Raw genomic sequence first — 17,044 nt, 5'->3', positions numbered from 1 at the left:
ATACTTTCTTTCTTTTAACGACTTTTGCTGATTGGTGTGGAAAGAACGCATATGCTCTTCATTTAGAAAAAACTGAAGTTATTAAATTCGAATATTATAGCTTAGAGCATAGTCAGTAACGTTGCCTACAACATTTTGGTTTGAAGTTAGTCTGAAGTTCTGAGTTATAAAACCTGTGCCTTGTATCTACAGTTTTTTGTTCGTTAAGAAAAATGGAAGAACCAACACTAAATTTTTTAGTTTTCACAATTACAGTACAATAAATATCAACCTTTTATTGATAATTTTTGAGGATAGAACAGCTGAATTCGAAACAACATCTAAGTACCATCATATTCATTCATCTGCTTGATTCAACGAAATCTCTGAATGTGTCTAGCTCCTCTGAAAATAGTTGCTTTCCTAGGTCTTTAAAAAAAAACTATATGATTTCATGGTTATGTAAAAAAGAATCTTTATGATAATGCTGAATATGAAGCCATGCAGAGAAAGGTTCAGCGATAATAGGATTCTGACAGTATTTTGACTGTATTTCGAGTCAATGCTTTCACTTGTAAAATTTTTGATTAGAAAATAAATATTATTTATTATTATTATTATTATTTTTAATTGAAATGTAATTAAATGTTATTCAAAAAAACAGTTGTTTCTCCTAATTTCAAAATTAGAAATGAATAGTAGAATTATTTTTGAGTCGAAAATATTAATTAACAGTTTATTTTGACGATATTTCGAGTCAATGTAATTAAAAAAAAACAGTTGTTTTTTCTAATTTTAAAATCGAAACCATAAATAGTAGAAAAATTATAAATTAACAGTTTATTTTGACGACATTTTAATTCAATACTTCCACTTGTGAAATTTTCGATTATGAAATAAATATTATTTATTATTATTTGTAATTAGAATTTAATTGAATGTGATTTAAAAAACATCTGTTTTTCCTAATTTTAAAATCAAAACCATATATAGTAGAAGAATTTTTGAGTTAAAAATTATAAATTAACAGTTTATTTTGACGAAATTTTGATTCAATACTTTCACTCGTAAATTTTTTATAATGAAATGAATATTATTCATTATTATTTGTAATAAGAAATTAATTAAATCTAATAAGAATAAAACAGTTGTTTTTTCTAATTGTAAATTTATGGAGGAAATGGTAAAAAAATTTTCAAGTTGAAAATTATATATTAACAGTTTATTTTCACGATATTTCGAGTCAATGCTTTCACTTGTAAAATTTTTGATTATGAAATAAATATTATTCATTATTATTATTATTTATAATTAAAATTTATTCAAATGTTATCTAAAAAAACGATTGTTTTTGTTAATTTTAAAGTTGAAACCATAAATAGTAGAAGAATTTTTGAAAAATTATTAATTAACAGTTTATTTTGACGACACTTTGATTTAATACTTTCACTTGTGAAATTTTGTATAATGAAATAAATTTTATTTATTATTATTTGTGATCAATCAAATGTAATTAAAACAAAACAGTTGTTTTTTCTAATTTTGAAATTAAATATAAGTTAAACAATATGAATAAACAGTTTATTTTGACGATTTTTTGATTCAATACTTTTACTTGTAAAAATTTTTATTATGAAATAAATATCATTCATTATTATTATTATTTGTGACCATTTCTGGCTGAAATTTGATTATTACACACAATCTGTCGAAACAAATTTCGATTCGTTCGGGGAACGAAACCTCAAAAACTTCGACAACAATATCGACAGTCCCCCCCCTCCCAACGTCGGCAACACAATGCGGAAACTATTGCCGTCGCAAATACATCAAGCCGCGGAGCCGATAGAATCTCTATTATTTTTCAAGGTTCGCCGGACTGGCAACCGGCCCATTTTAATTGCGGTCTGGCACGCTCGCAACCCGCTCAGCGCCGTCCGATGTTTGGGAAAGTCGTGCCAACATTCCGCACGGCGAATGCCTCATTGTGTCGAACTTTGCGCGCGATGCTCTTTCCGCGAATCGGCCACGACCCGGTCGGATTTTTAGACATGACGGTTTCGACGAATCCAACGCCAACCGGCCCAGATTTTGGAAGGCCCAACGTAATTCGAGGTTTCCGAGAAGGGAAAGCTCTGGGCTACGTTAGGTGTTGGGATTTTTGCGAATTTCGGATTATAGTCCGTTTAAATATAAGGCGGAGCAATATAAACTAAGTAAATCGGATGATTCGTGCTTAGGGCAACTGTTATTAGTCAAACGGTCATAAATCCCTCCTTCGTCCCCCACAGAATACTCACATCGTATTAGAAATGGAATGTGTATATTCTTATTGTATATTGATGATTTGCATACCCATTTCACAGAAGAGTAAGAAATAAATTTATGGATTTACTTGTTGAGATCGATGTAAAGTTTGCGAGTTTTTCAATTGATACCGAAGGCGAGAGTGAAACAAATTCGGGTGATTTTTTTTACATTTTTTCGATAACATGTTGGATTTGTATACTTCATTTTTATTTCTATTAAAGTTTTGGATTTGGTGATATTTTTTCGATTTAGAACAATTCTATTTTTTTAATTTTGTTCATGTTCTGTTAGATATTTGCCATTACATATTTTTATCTTGTTGATATTGTTGGGAGATCGTAGCGTGAATTTTTGCGACTCGAGTTTCGCCTCAGTTAAGTAAATTTAAATTTTGTATAACATGTGTTGTTAACTGTTATGAAATGATTTTCGCTATCATTTTTCTCACATTGAAATTTGTAAATCTTGTCCATTTCATTGTGTTGCACACTGTTATTCGTGTGATTTATTATTATTGTATAAAAGGGTATAACCCGTTTATTTCATTAAATAAATAAATTAATAAATATATATTTATGTAAATATAGAATTGATGAATCTCCATCAACTCATTACGTTGCAGGTGTAAATACATATTTTATGTTGGGATGTTTAGTATATTTCATTTGTAAATTAATATAGAGTACAAACTGTATGAGTATGTGAATTATCCTTGGTGCAGTACTCCTTCCTTATGAATATGCTCCAACTTTTTCATATTGCCCTGTCTTATATTTGAACAGACTATAGAGGTTTTGTTTACGATTTCCGCATTACGTCATATTTTTGAGGGTTTGTTCTTCGAACAGTTCTCTCCAACATTTCGTCACGATCACAGTAAGTATTATGTGGTGACGATCTAGTCTAGCCGTAAACACGATGATTCTTAAATGTAACAACTTAGAAACTTTTCTCAGGGTAGGTTAGGAATAAGTATATCGAAATAGAATGTTACGTTTAGATGTAGAATAATAATTTCAATCTTCATGCAAACTTTTATATTGATCGCGTCATCATATAGCCAGAGAAAATTCTAGAAGAATATCGAAAAAAAAAACTAATATTTCCGAGACCACAAAACCGATGTAATTGGGATTTCGGTTGTAGATATAAAATAAAAATATAATGTTTCGCGTGAAATTTCATTCTAACTCATCATGAGAACAATTAAAAATTCAAAGATAATGAATTGAAAAAAAAACTACCATTATAACAGATTCGGTTGATTTGCGTGTAGATATGAAATAATTTCATGTTTAACGCAAAATTTCATTCTCATCGGGCCCCAAAGCAAACTATTGAATATTACCTCAACAGATCCAACGAGGTTGAAATATAATTTGTAAAATGAGTAGTCAAATGTTGACAAATTTTAAGAGAATGGTATAATCTGATTTCCTCACAGATAAATTAAACGACAATGATGACATCATAATGAATTACAATTAACATTTACCTAGATTTAGTTAGTAGGTCTTCAAGGGTGCAATTGGAGCATGGATGGACGAGCGCTCGAAAGCTCTCGATTCCAAGTCAGTGCTTCTTTCGATTTTTGAATAGTTTTTTTTTCCATTTCAGTTATTATTTGTATAACTGAATTTATCTACACTAGGCCTTAAAGGTATTCTTCAATTCTTTCGAAAGTTATCGTATTATCATGGTAATATTTTAAGAGTACTGTAACGAGTGAGCAAAAAGCAACTAACGAATACATACTGGTATCTGTGAAGTGTTATAACCCAAGATACTAAATCAACAAAGGATATGAAAAGACACATCACATCGTACAAACAAGCTTTTGAAAAGAAGAGAGTACTGTTAACAACAAAAACCTTAGTATTGAATCAAAGAAGCAGTTCATGAAAAGTGTGAAACATCCTGTTTTATGGCTATGAGACTTGAACTGTGGGAAAATAAGAAATAAAAAGGTAAGGGGTGCAGGGAATACAATGATTCAATTATGGAGAAGATTAATGGAAAACATAAATTGCGTGAAGAAAAAAAATAAACTGATGTTAATCTACCACCACGCAATAACATTTAAAATTTATTGAATATCTCGAACAGAAACTAAGATATAGCTTAATATTTGTAGCAGTTATTTTTTGGAAACTCCCTGTTGTATTTCGAGAACGAATCGAGATATCTATAATCTTCTTTTTGATATCTTATTATTTCGAAAAAAGAGATCAGGGGTTCTTGAAGATTTTTTCTCTTAGCCTCATAGTTCTCGAGATGCTTTCAGTGAGCATCGAATTTGGGACATCTTGTACTTGATTTTATTCATTACTAACAACGGTCATTGTCGAAAAATGAAAATCCGTTGAGACATATTCTGAAACAACTAGCTATATTATTACATCATGAAATCAAAAAATAAATTTTTCCACTGAAATCCTATCCCCAGATCGAAAAATTCGAAACCCCACGGAGCAATATTCACAATTGCACACCCAGGCAAACGAAAACAGCAAAATCCTAACCAAAACAACGTTAAAGTCGTGCTAAAGTTTTCCGCCACGTCGCGACCTCCCCGTTCGTAGAAATCAATACTGAAACCCGCCGGCGACTGCACAGCGGTCGGAGTCCGTTTCCGTGAAAATGATTTATGTGCGCGAACACGCAACCTACCCGTACGCTCGGCAACGTTCGAATTATAAAACTGCGAATAGCACAAGCACAGGAGGACACAGGCATAGCCAGACCGCCCGCGTTACTATCGCATAACATAATCGTAGGGGTGACCTTGGGCTTAGGAATTTCCTGTGCCCGCGAGGGGGACGAAAAGAGAGAAGCATTCGCCAACAATCAACATCACTGGGAAAGAATCGAAATATGCTGCGGGAAACGTAATAAAAAGGCCGGTGTAGCCACCGACTGGATCGTTATCTCGAAACGTTGTGTTTATTAGTCTCGGATTCGTATCTTTCTACCTGGCTGTATTTTTAGGTGTTATTATGTAGATTTCCGCAATTTGTTGATTGTTCGTCTTCGCCGTTTCTCACGTAATTATTCATGATGCTTTTGAGGTTTGGCCGGTTTCGTACGATTCGAAGTTTTTAATATTGTTATCATTTTGGAGATTTTTTATTCTTTGTTATTAATCGACTCATTGTTGAAATTGTATAGTGTGAAAAGTAATGTTCGACATAGTTTTCCTGTCTATATATTGTTTTTTAGAAGTTTTATTGCAGATTTACTATTTCTGGATAAAATTGCATACATTTTTCATTTGTCATTGCTATTGTCTGTTCTTTGTTCATAAGTGTCATCGTTTCAATCTACTTTAAAGTTTCTTATTTATTTTGGATTTTCAATACCGTTAAACCTTAATTGCAGTATTTTTTTTTTTAAATTTATTTAATAATTAATAGCGTTTAGAATTCAACTTCACATATGGACAAATTCAATGACGCAGCCAGGATTTTGTTTTAGGGGGCACTGAACGTCTAACCGGTTGAATGAGGTGGTGGTTGGTTGTATAAATAAAATAAAAAAATAATAAAAGAGTCAAACATGAAAATTTATTCTATAATTTGGAGATTGAATTAAAAGTCGGAGTAAATACTAAAAAACTAACTAGATTTCGTACCTAAATTCATTAGTAAAATTCCTTTTGAAAATGTTTATTATTTCCTCACAGAAAATTTCACCCATATAAGTAAACTCATATAAAAAAAACACGAATACTAAATAATTAAAATCTGTAACTCTCTTTTGTTTGATATATACGTTTGTCCAGAAATTCAATTATTACTGACAAAAACAATTATTACAACAAATAAAAAGAAAATGAAATTATTCAAAATTACCAGTTCAAAAAAAAAAAAGAAGGCTAATAAATCAATAAGTAAGTTCTGACCTACTCTATTTATAAGCTGTTTCCTTGAACTTCTAATTCATTTTATTCACTTTTTTTTGTTGATACAATCTTCTTGTCAATTTTAAAATAATTGTATTTTTGGGCAAAATATCAAAATATAAATAAAAAAACCTATATAGGAAAATTTCTGTTTTTACCATATTTTTCAGCATTATTTTTCAGATTCGTCGTTATTGCTATTTCGAAAATATAATCTGTTAGTTTTTCGACTTCTTAGATTTTATAAAGGCTTTTCTCTTATAGAAAATTATTATAAATGATTGTTATATCGAATTGGCCTTCAAAATGTTTTTAATGGCTTTTCACTTGCACTGCCAAAAATGATAAAATTTTAAAATATACATCATAAATTGTATTTATTGGTTTTTATTCAAATTTTGTGAGCACTCTGCAAATCAACGTTAAGAAAATTAGAAATATTTAAAAAGCCGCAATAACCAATTATACAAATTTTACAGAATTTATTGTTATTTTCAGAATAATTGAAAAACTGGAGTTTGAAGCATTAATATAATTCAACACAATAAGATATCGCTCTTTTTATTGCAAATTGATAAGTTTTACGTAACCCTATAATAACGCACCAGATAACCACTTATTATAATCGGAAATTGAACAAAAAGAAATGATTACAATGTGAAGGAAAAACCGCAGCAAAAATTAAATGAATAATAATTGATCTTGTGAGTTTCTAAGCGATAACGGCACGTGATTTAAGTTGAATGTATATTTGGTTAAAATGAAACAATTTGTATCAGATAGTAGGTAGGTACTATAGATATTGAAAAGGATATAAATTAATGTTGTGATAATGATATTTCACTATCAATGTTGATACAAAAAATATATGCCAAATGACTTGATATTTGAATTATTTATTTGATTTGATAAAAGTGAAAAAATAATTAAAATAAAAAACACTTACATTGCAATTGAGGTAGTCCTTATTCTTTAAAAATCTGAAAAAATTAAATGTAATTAGCATAATTGCAATTAATAATCAACCAGCTATTAGATATACATAGTTGGTAGATCTAATGAATTGATAGATCTCTAGAACACATAGATCAATAGAACTGCAACTAAACATTTCAGAACCACTCAAGTAAGCATAACGGTGAAGCCACTTAGCACAAAAATCACGTGATTTGACATCATCTCGAGTGTAAAACAATGGACAATCGGAGATCTATTCGATTATGTGGTATAGGACAGAACCACAATTGAATATTAACAAGTTTCACGAAAGTTTTATTGATTTGATGATTGTGAAAAATAACATTTCTGCGTTGAATTTCTATTCCATATCGGTTATTAAGATTTTAACCTAAAAACAACCACAGGGCAGAAATATCGCATTTAGGGCTTAGAAGACACAAGAATGTTTGTTGAAAAGCCTCTCCATACTCAACAGGAGACTGAGACGTTCTAATGTCTTGCATATCAAGTTTCGAAATACCAGATGCGCCCAGAATTCGCCACTTCAGAAAATGATTCACTTGTGTAATAACGTAAATGACCATTTTAATTTATTTTCCGCCAATTCGAGTGCATTGAAGAAATCCTTGAAAAATCACTTTTCATTAGTATAAATTATAATTGAATATAACTGTGTATGTTTATTTTCTCTTATTTACCTCATTTTTTTATACTATGTCTTATTGTTTCTTTTTTTTTTTTCGTTTCTTTCAAACTTTCATTTTTGAATTGGGTTCAATGGAACCGTTTTTCTTTTGTTGATTATTATATGATGTGAAAAACCTCGAATTATGTAAATATTTGTGAATGCAGTAGTGGACTTTAAATGGTGTGTTGTATTCCTTGTCTGTAATAAATAAATGAATAAAGAAATAAACGTGTCACTATTTGATGAGCTTTTTGGGCTGGTGGTTTGATTGGACCTTTCTCAATCGAAAATGGGGCTAGTGCAACTGTTTCGGTGAATAGATTGCGCTACCGAGCTATGATTAATAATCATTTATGGCCGGAATTGGAAGATATTGATGTGGACGACATTCTCACTTATCTTCTCTGAAACGCCTCAAAACTTAATGAACTTCAGAAGCCATCTTCCATTAAAATGTCAATTCACCCCAGAATTGACATCGATGAGGAGGAGGTGATTGTTTGATCGCTTCGAAAAAAGAAGAAAACTGAATTCAATTTTGTAATAAAGTCTATATTTGTAATGGTTCTCTTATAATAACATATACCGAAAATAGTAGATCATAAGCACTCTACGAAACGTACAGAAAATCTCTAAAATTACTATCATATCATAAATTTCCTTTCAAGCCAATAATATTCACATGAAAATTTTTTCGAAAGGTATTTCATATTTCTCAATCGAGGGTAAGTTCGCGGGATTATGCCTTCAAAGTGCTTATAGAATCAGCATTTCCATATCCGGCTCGAAGGACCAATGTTAGTCTCAACGTTAACTTAGGTTTTAAGATAATGGATTCTTGAGGACTCAAGTTCTTCTTTCTTATATTAATTTGATGTTTTTCTGCTATTCCATCAAACCGAACACTACCCGAAAATTTTTTTTGTCTACGGCCTTGAATATCCTCAAAAACAGCAAACTACAACAACCCATAATATCCACTAGTAGTTCTCGTAAATACGACAGCGTTTTTCCTTTCGAGGCAGGAAACGAACAACGCAAGTGTGAGAAGAATTTTAACGTCATCCGATTACTCATCAAAATTCCAACAACAGCCGTTTAGATCAAGCCAGAGCATCCAGAATTTATAAATAGAAGAAATAAAACGTTCGGAGAAGATCAACGCCGATGATCTCGTCAAGCGCGGCACAAAAACGGCCGTAAGACAGACAGAGACGGAGAGTAGAGAAAGGCCAATAAACACCGTTGGTCTCGGCTCGTAAAAAGCCAAAACAAGAACCTGAATATGCATTTGGTATTCGTTGCGTTGTGCAACATTTCTCCCGAGAGCGGACACAACACGACGGCGCGTCACGCCATTGGTCGCCGTATGACTCATACGAATGCCTAACGAGCTCATAAATATGATATATCGTGTCTGCGTTATCCGTTTAGGTGCAGCAGAAATCCTTGGCGAACCCGATACACCAGAATATAATTACATCATTGCGAGCGGGCGAAGGAGAGAAGCCAAGTCGGGACCCGCTAATAGATTATCTATCGCTTCGAGCTAGACCAGTTCGGCGGTTTGGTCGTGTGGGAGCCCCGACTTTCACGTCGTGTGATCGTTAACCGTTCCGAGAGAATAACCTACTTAATTTTATCTTTGTTCTGCGCTCCGTCTTTGTTGTAGTCAGCGCGGCGCTTCGCATCGCGCTTGCCACCAAGGTGACCTCTGGTCGGCGGATCGCATGTTACAGGCAGATGGCCGATTGGGTAAATGTAAACGCACATGTTTCGTTCATTCTTTGATTTCGTCTTCGTTAAGGTGCACTCCTCAAGTGGTCGGTGTTATTGAAATGGAAAATAGAACTTGAAAACATGCCCACTTTTACGTACATAAGCGTACAACTTTGCTTCCGGTTTGCTGTACTTAATCAAATCTTTGATGAGCTAGTTGAATTTATATAAAGCTTGATGTGAAATCTGTTAAGCTTTATTGATACAAGCCTAAGTAATCAAATTGAATGGTTAACACATAATCAACAGAGGTTATTCGGTTTGGATTGCTACGTCTTTATTAAATGATAGTTTTGGGGAGAGAGAATCAAATCTCAAAAGATTGATCGTTGAAAAACTTTCCAATATGTAATTATATTAGATGTACAATTTTGCTTACGCCGTTTTTTTCCGAAATTCGAGGATTTATTGTGAAAAACTGGTTATACATTTATGATTCAATGTTTTGTCCATCGCTGGCCATTACTTTCTCCCATCTTTCGGGCAGCGTACGAAGCCCGCGTTGAAAAAACTAGTCATCTTTTGATGACCAATCGATCCAATTTATTACTTCTTCATAAGGAGGGATGTGCTGGTCAGCCAGGCCGTGTGCCATTGGAGTAGTATTTTCCATTTCAACGTTTTCAAGTATTCCTTGACCACTTTTTTGACCACAACATGGGGTCGAGCATTGTCAAGCAGTAAAATCACTTTATCATGTCTCTCGTTGTATTACGGCCGTTTGTCTTTCAATGCATGGCTCGAACGCAGTTATTGCGTTCGATAACGATCGCCTGTGATTTTTTCTGTCGGTTTCAACAACTCATAATACACTACGCCGAATGGTTCCACCAAATACTGGAGATGACCTTGGAACTGTGAATATTCGGTTTGGCCGTTGACGTGGAAGCATGGTCGGGATATACGCATGATTTTCTGCGCTTGGAACTATCGTAATGAACCCATTTTTCGTCGCCAGTCACAATGCGATGCATAAATCCCTTCCGTCTTTGCCTTGCAAGCAGCAGTTTACCAGCAAACAAACGCCGTTCATCATCTCTCGGCTTCAACTCGTACGGCACCCAATTTCCTTGTTTCTGAATCATTCCCATGACTTTAAGGCGTTTTTAAATGGCTTGTTGCGTCACTTCCAATGATCCTTCCAATTATTGTTGCGTTTGACACGAGTCTTGATCAAGTTCTGCCTTTTCGTAAACCTTCTCTCTTCCACCGCCACGCTGGTCTTCGACGTCAAAATCACCGTTCTTGAAGCGTTGGAAACACTCACGGCACGATCTTTCACTAATAGTGGCCCCACTATAGGTATCTATTTGAGAGCATTCGATGAGCCTCAGCCACAGATTTTTTATATTAAAGCAGAAAATTAAAACCTCCTGCAAATGACGAGAATTTGGCTCATAAGCTGACATGTTCAATCATGTCATCCAGGAACTTTGGTATGGTGTCTGATAAAAAAAATAGATGAAATTCATAGCTAGACTTTATAACTAATAAATTTTGCTGAGAAGACGAACAATTTCAAGGCTTTCACATTACGGTCACATTATTCTATGATGAAAGCCAGACTTGGGGTCAAAAATAATGTTGACATCAGCAAGTCTTCAAAATTATTAGCATTTTAAAAGAGAGAAGATGTTGGATACTAGCCAAAAACTGATTGATTATGTTGCCATTTCTAAAAAGTACATGATTTTGCGGTAAGAGAAAACATAACATAGACTTTTTTGTCAGTTGTAGAAATAACAAATGTTCTACGCAGGCAGTAGTTTAAAACACTTTTGGAGGATTGCCAAACAAAATAGTTGAATAGCTCAGATTAATGAATTCATCTTTCTACAGCTTTCGGCTTTCATCAACATCTTTACTGGCCGATACAGATGCAGATATTCGCCTCATAAAATACCAAACAAATCTAGCACTGTTGCAGAGAGTTATGATGAAAATTCATCCATAAATTTTAAGAATATTGCTGAAAACATTCTTGTGGAAAGAACATTCGGACAACCAACCTTCAACTTCCAGTTGAAAGGAGAGTGCATATCGATACCAAATGATGAAATTAATTCTTTGTTCAGTACAGCAATGGTTACAATATGAAAATGTATCTTCAATTGAGTAATCATCAATTCTGTTGATTGAATTTCAAAAGTCAATTATTCAAAAAGCTGTTGCCAGCTAGTACAAGTTTATTATAAGTAACCTCACAAGCGGAGTATGAGCTCCATTTGTCTTTTAGTTTGTTTATTGTTACCCATTTTGTCAATTCACCTTTGCATCAAAAATCGTACTTTAGGAGTCATTGCGCTGAAAATGTTTACGTAATTCATCTATTATTTCATACGAAAAGTTAATATTCCTATATTATACTATCATAAATAGAAATCGTTTCAAAATTGAGGAACAATAAAAATTCACAGTTATCGATTTTGTCGTTCATCCTTATAAATTAATTTATTATGTGCTTATATGAAAGAGAAAACTATTAAATATTCGACAAATCCCAAATTGAATTATTCACATCGAAAGACTATTTCTGTATAATGACTCTGTATCTTGACGTCATCCTATCATATGCTCATAAATAATTCAAAACCAACTCATTTGAATTTGAAATGAATCGATGGAAAAAAAATACAGATGATAATGAAGATAGCAGAATTATATTATTATAAATCTGTCCAAAGATAGACACGTCGAGTTAATGCGAATAAATTTATTACGGTCAGGTGAAATTTTTGCCAATTTGCAATTACATATTCTACTTTAATACACGAAGAAATTATAGGTCAATGCCTCCTCCGTATCTTGTGAAATGCGATAGTACAACATTCGTTTTTGAACTTCCGTCCATCTGCAACTAACCCTAGAACTAGAGGGTCTGTGTTGTTATTGTCATTCGATATTCGTCCTTGTATGCACCCCTATTCGAATTAAAGCTGGCTTCGATGTTTTCGGGAGGGGTTCGAACACTGGACCATATGCTGTCTGGAATTCATTATCCCCAATTCTTGTGTTACAGGTTCCTAACAATCAGATGGTGGAGAGTTACTTGAAATGATTTCGGATGATACTGAATATTTTCGCATCAGTGACACAAACGGATCAATGCAACCTCAGGGTGGAATGACTGACTAGATACAATCCTGGTTTTATCGAGATATTAGAGCTTTGAGGCTTGAAGATAATCTTTACTTTCGAAGCTTTTATTGCATATTTGCTTTTCTTTGGATAATTTGCAGGGGACCAGCTGTTTTGGTGTCGAGGTTTTTTTTTAGCTGATTCTATATCAATTTGATGTTCTGAATTAAAAAAACCCATTCATTTTCACCAAGGAGCTCAAATTTTTGAGATATACAATTTTCGATATATATAAGTTACATTATTTCAACTCAAATCCGTAAGTATAGTAAACAAAAGTAGATTCGAAATTTTCATTTTAGTTATGCAAGATACAATCTTATGTCGTACTCATAGACAAAAAAAACATTGAAGAAATCAAATAGTCACTCAACAATTCGAAAGCTTCTTTTTCGGGACATTCTTGAATGTTTTCTCAAACAGTCCCTTTTTAAACTTCAGCAGTAATCTGCCATCATGTCTCATCTTCCTTGGTAGCGGTCCTCCATAACTTCAATATCTTGGTGAAATTTTTCACCTTGTTCATCACTCATGTCTCCTGAATTTTCTGGACAACGGTCTAAGTGGCTGTGTAAATAGTGTATTTTAATACACATATTGTACCCTAAGGATTTGAAAATATTAAGCATCTTGTTAACCATTTCAACATAGTTTTGAGCTTTATGTTTGCCTAGACAATTTTTTTCAACTTCAACAAATGATGTCCACGCTTCTTGTTCAACTTGATTCATTGAATTTATGAAGGCAGGATCCTAATTGCGTTATTTGTGGGCCATCAAATATCTCTGCTTTGAGTTTTACTGTACACAAATGATGCATTTATACCCCTTCATATGCAAAACATGAACCATTTCTATCAAGAGCCTTTACACATTGCTTCATTAAGCCCAACTTTATATGTAACGGAGAAAGTGTGATTTTTTTCTCTTACTTTCCCGAGTTAAAGGATTAAAAGGGTCAGTTCAGTTACCTGATAGGCAATGGTTCCACTATTTATAGATTTACCTGGAATCTACTCAATTACAGACTGACAATAAGACCATTGTACCTACATTAATGAATATATAATAATTTTTCTACTGAATAAAGTCCAGATAATTTGATGTATCTAAAAATGTAGAGCTGATAGAGAAAAACGGATTGCATGCACATATTCAGCGTCTCAAATATAGTTAAAATCAGCTCTTAAATTCGAGACAAAAAAAATTTTTTTTTGTTTTCTTGTGATAATAGGTAATTACATAATTCAATTTTTCAATCCCTTCGAATCATTTAGCGTTTCTCAAAAAAAAAAAGTAACCAAAAAAGTGACATTCTCCAGAACGCAATTTCACAAAATATAGCGTCAATGATGTAACTTAGAGGTATAAACATCGAGTTCTATTTGGAAGCATTTGTTTTCATGATTGATTCAACAGTTTCTTTCTTGTTTAGATCGTTTTTTTGTAAGTGTGAATGAAGTTATTATTTATTAATTATTATTTAATAGTATTTATTAGTAAAAATTACTTTTTAACACATTATTCTGCTATATCAATCCATTCTGTTACTGCATAAAGGTTACTATTCTGTGAGAGAATGAGGACAATGACTTAGTACTATACGAGTATCAGTCAATCGCAAATTTTATTTAGTTTAAACTTATTAAATTTTCTTCTTTTGCTTTATTATGACCTGTCCTATACTTGTTTGTCCTGAAGGATCTATAAATATTATTATTATTTGATTCAATGTTGATTGAAACGATCTAAGTTTTCAATAACAGCGAAAATGAACATATCATGACTAAAAATAACTACCTAAAATTTTTAGTCGAAAATCGCAACAAAAGACTGACCAAATTACCAGTGCTATCAATGTTTGAACATCTGCTGTCTTTAGATTAATTTTAATTTTTTTTCTTCCGAAAAATAATTATTTATTTATTGCGAATCCCTTCACATGTCATGTAAAGTTAGAACGACAGAAAAAAATAGAGAAAAAATACCAAAAACATAAAAGTTTATATTATGTATATTTCATGTATGTAAGACTTCAATTGGAACCCATTCAACTAAAATCCATAAAGTTCATTCTCTTTCACTATACGTTACCTCTAAAAAATAATCGATAAAGGTAATGAAAATCAAGCAAACTCAGATCGCGAACAACGATAATCAATGAAAACGATTAAAATGAGGTAGGGGTCTGGAAACTAGTTCTCGCATGTTCATTGAACAGAACTGGATCCATTAATTGATACCAGTTATGTAAGTATTTATGAGTTTGAGTGGAATGCGTGGGAGTAGTTCCGTTTAGCGTAGCAACCGTGAATAACGATCAGTTAGATAGAGTGTTGTTATTTCAATTATGATGTACGGAAGAAATAGTCCACTGGATGGTCGATCGCTATCCGTTCTTCGACCTCTTCATAACTGTTACTCCGTGTGCGGATTGGATGGCATACACAAAGAATTTTAGGTTGAGAAGGAACGAAGAATATGGAATCATTTTCGATCCTATTTCGTCTAGAACTAGTTTAGATTGGCTATGTTTGAACTGTCAATAAAAGAGGATATTAACAATATGAGGATTACATGGATGAACTTTCAAGTTCATCTGCAGAACTTGAATTATGTTCGAAACTACGCGGTTACACAATGTAATCTTTATTTTGTTAATATCCTATTTTATTGGTAGTAAAAACGTATATAGAAAGTATAAAACTTAGTTTAATTACGATCTACTATCAAATAGTAACGGCGGGAACAGTTCCATTTTGGTTTATTTTGTCCAATAATCTCCGATAATATGATTATATGAAAAATATTCCATTTTCCCTTTTGTTTTTTTATTTCACTATTATTTCGTCAAGTATGATGACTTCAAGTGAGTATTACTGGATACCGATTATAATGGTTTGAACATGTCTATAAATGTTGAAATCTGTGTACAAAAAATACATAGGTGACAGGTGAGGGTTTGCCAATTTTTGGGATTTTCGAAAAATGTTAGGGATCAGTTAACTCTGTTTGGTAATTTAATTTTTCATGTTTTTTTTTATATCTATTAATTTCTAAAGTTTCTAAATAGATTGAGTCTAAAATTTTAGTTTTCAGTATGTGAAATTTCATAGTTATTATCCAAATTATATCCTTTAATAAATGTTTTGTTTCTGTGGAATATTTTTTTTGTTTTTTTTTCTTAATTTCAACATGAACTTCCATCAAATGAAGACCGAAACAACAAAACCTTCGAAATGGCTTCTCGAAATTTTAATGAAATTTGGTCAAATATGGTCCCATACGAATTTAGCTCTCAACTATAACCACTTGACTCATTAAGTCCTGTGGTTTACGCATTACCCGTTGGCAGGGTTATGTCTGGCAACAGCCTTAACTTCTGAATTTCTTATACGATTTTAATGAAATTTGGTATGGTATCCAATAAATCATGGTCTATAAAGTCGATTTTGATGAAATTTGGTTTGGGTATTTAGTTTGGGCAGTAGATGATCCCATAGAAAATTCAGCTTTTCCAGAACGACGTTATACGTTGAGCATACACAAACATGAAATTACTGTAAGCTTCATATTTAGCTTTTTACGAATTTGATGAAAATTGGCATGGATATTTGGATCGGGAGGTACACTATTCCATACCCCAATGTTCACTGTTCACGTTCTTCTATTCCGAATTTGGATGAAATTAGGGTAATCAGTCTGGGTCGTAGAAAGTCCCATACAAAATCAAGCTTTTCCAGATGAAGGGAACCCGTTGATCATACACAAAGAAACAATTCCTGGTGTCTTCATATTCATCTTGCGTTCTATTTGTTCGGTGTTAATTCTTTTATTTTGATGAAATTTGGTGTAGGTATTCGGTTTATGAAGGGAACCCGTTGATCATACACAAAGAAACAATTCCTGGTGTCTTCATATTCATCTTGCGTTCTATTTGTTCGGTGTTAATTCTTTTATTTTGATGAAATTTGGTGTAGGTATTCGGTTTGGATCGTAGATGGTTCTATACAAAATTAAGCTTTTCCAGATAGAGAGTAGCCATCTCACGTTCTACTGTTATCCGATTCTGATGAAATTTGATGAGTATTAAATTTCATCAAAATCGAATGAGTGGAACGTGTGAGAGAGAGGAATTTGATACGAGAATTGAATTAAGCCGTAGATGACCCCATACAAAATCAAGTTATTGCGGATAAAAGGTATCCGTTGGGCATACGCAAACAAAAAATTCCTGGTGTCTTCATGTCTCGCGTTCTACCTGTTCGATGTTAATGAAAATTGGATGGA

General features: G+C 32.8%; 1 protein-coding gene across 2 annotated transcripts in view; it reads right to left on the bottom strand.

Moving 5' to 3' along the window:
* LOC123670978 (lysine-specific demethylase 3A-like) overlaps nucleotides 1–17,044 on the bottom strand; it is a 132,149-nt gene that overhangs the window by 88,243 nt on the left and 26,862 nt on the right. For both annotated transcript variants that reach the window (XM_045604590.1, XM_045604591.1), the window contains exon 2: nucleotides 7,137–7,170. The gene's annotated coding sequence lies outside the window, so the exon portion shown is untranslated. The remainder of the gene's footprint in view (nucleotides 1–7,136; nucleotides 7,171–17,044) is intronic.

The sequence above is a fragment of the Harmonia axyridis genome, chromosome 1 (genome assembly GCF_914767665.1).
Source record: "Harmonia axyridis chromosome 1, icHarAxyr1.1, whole genome shotgun sequence".
NCBI lineage: Eukaryota > Metazoa > Arthropoda > Insecta > Coleoptera > Coccinellidae > Harmonia > Harmonia axyridis.
Note: the sequence above shows the minus strand (reverse complement) of the source record. Positions and strands in the feature narration are given on the sequence as shown.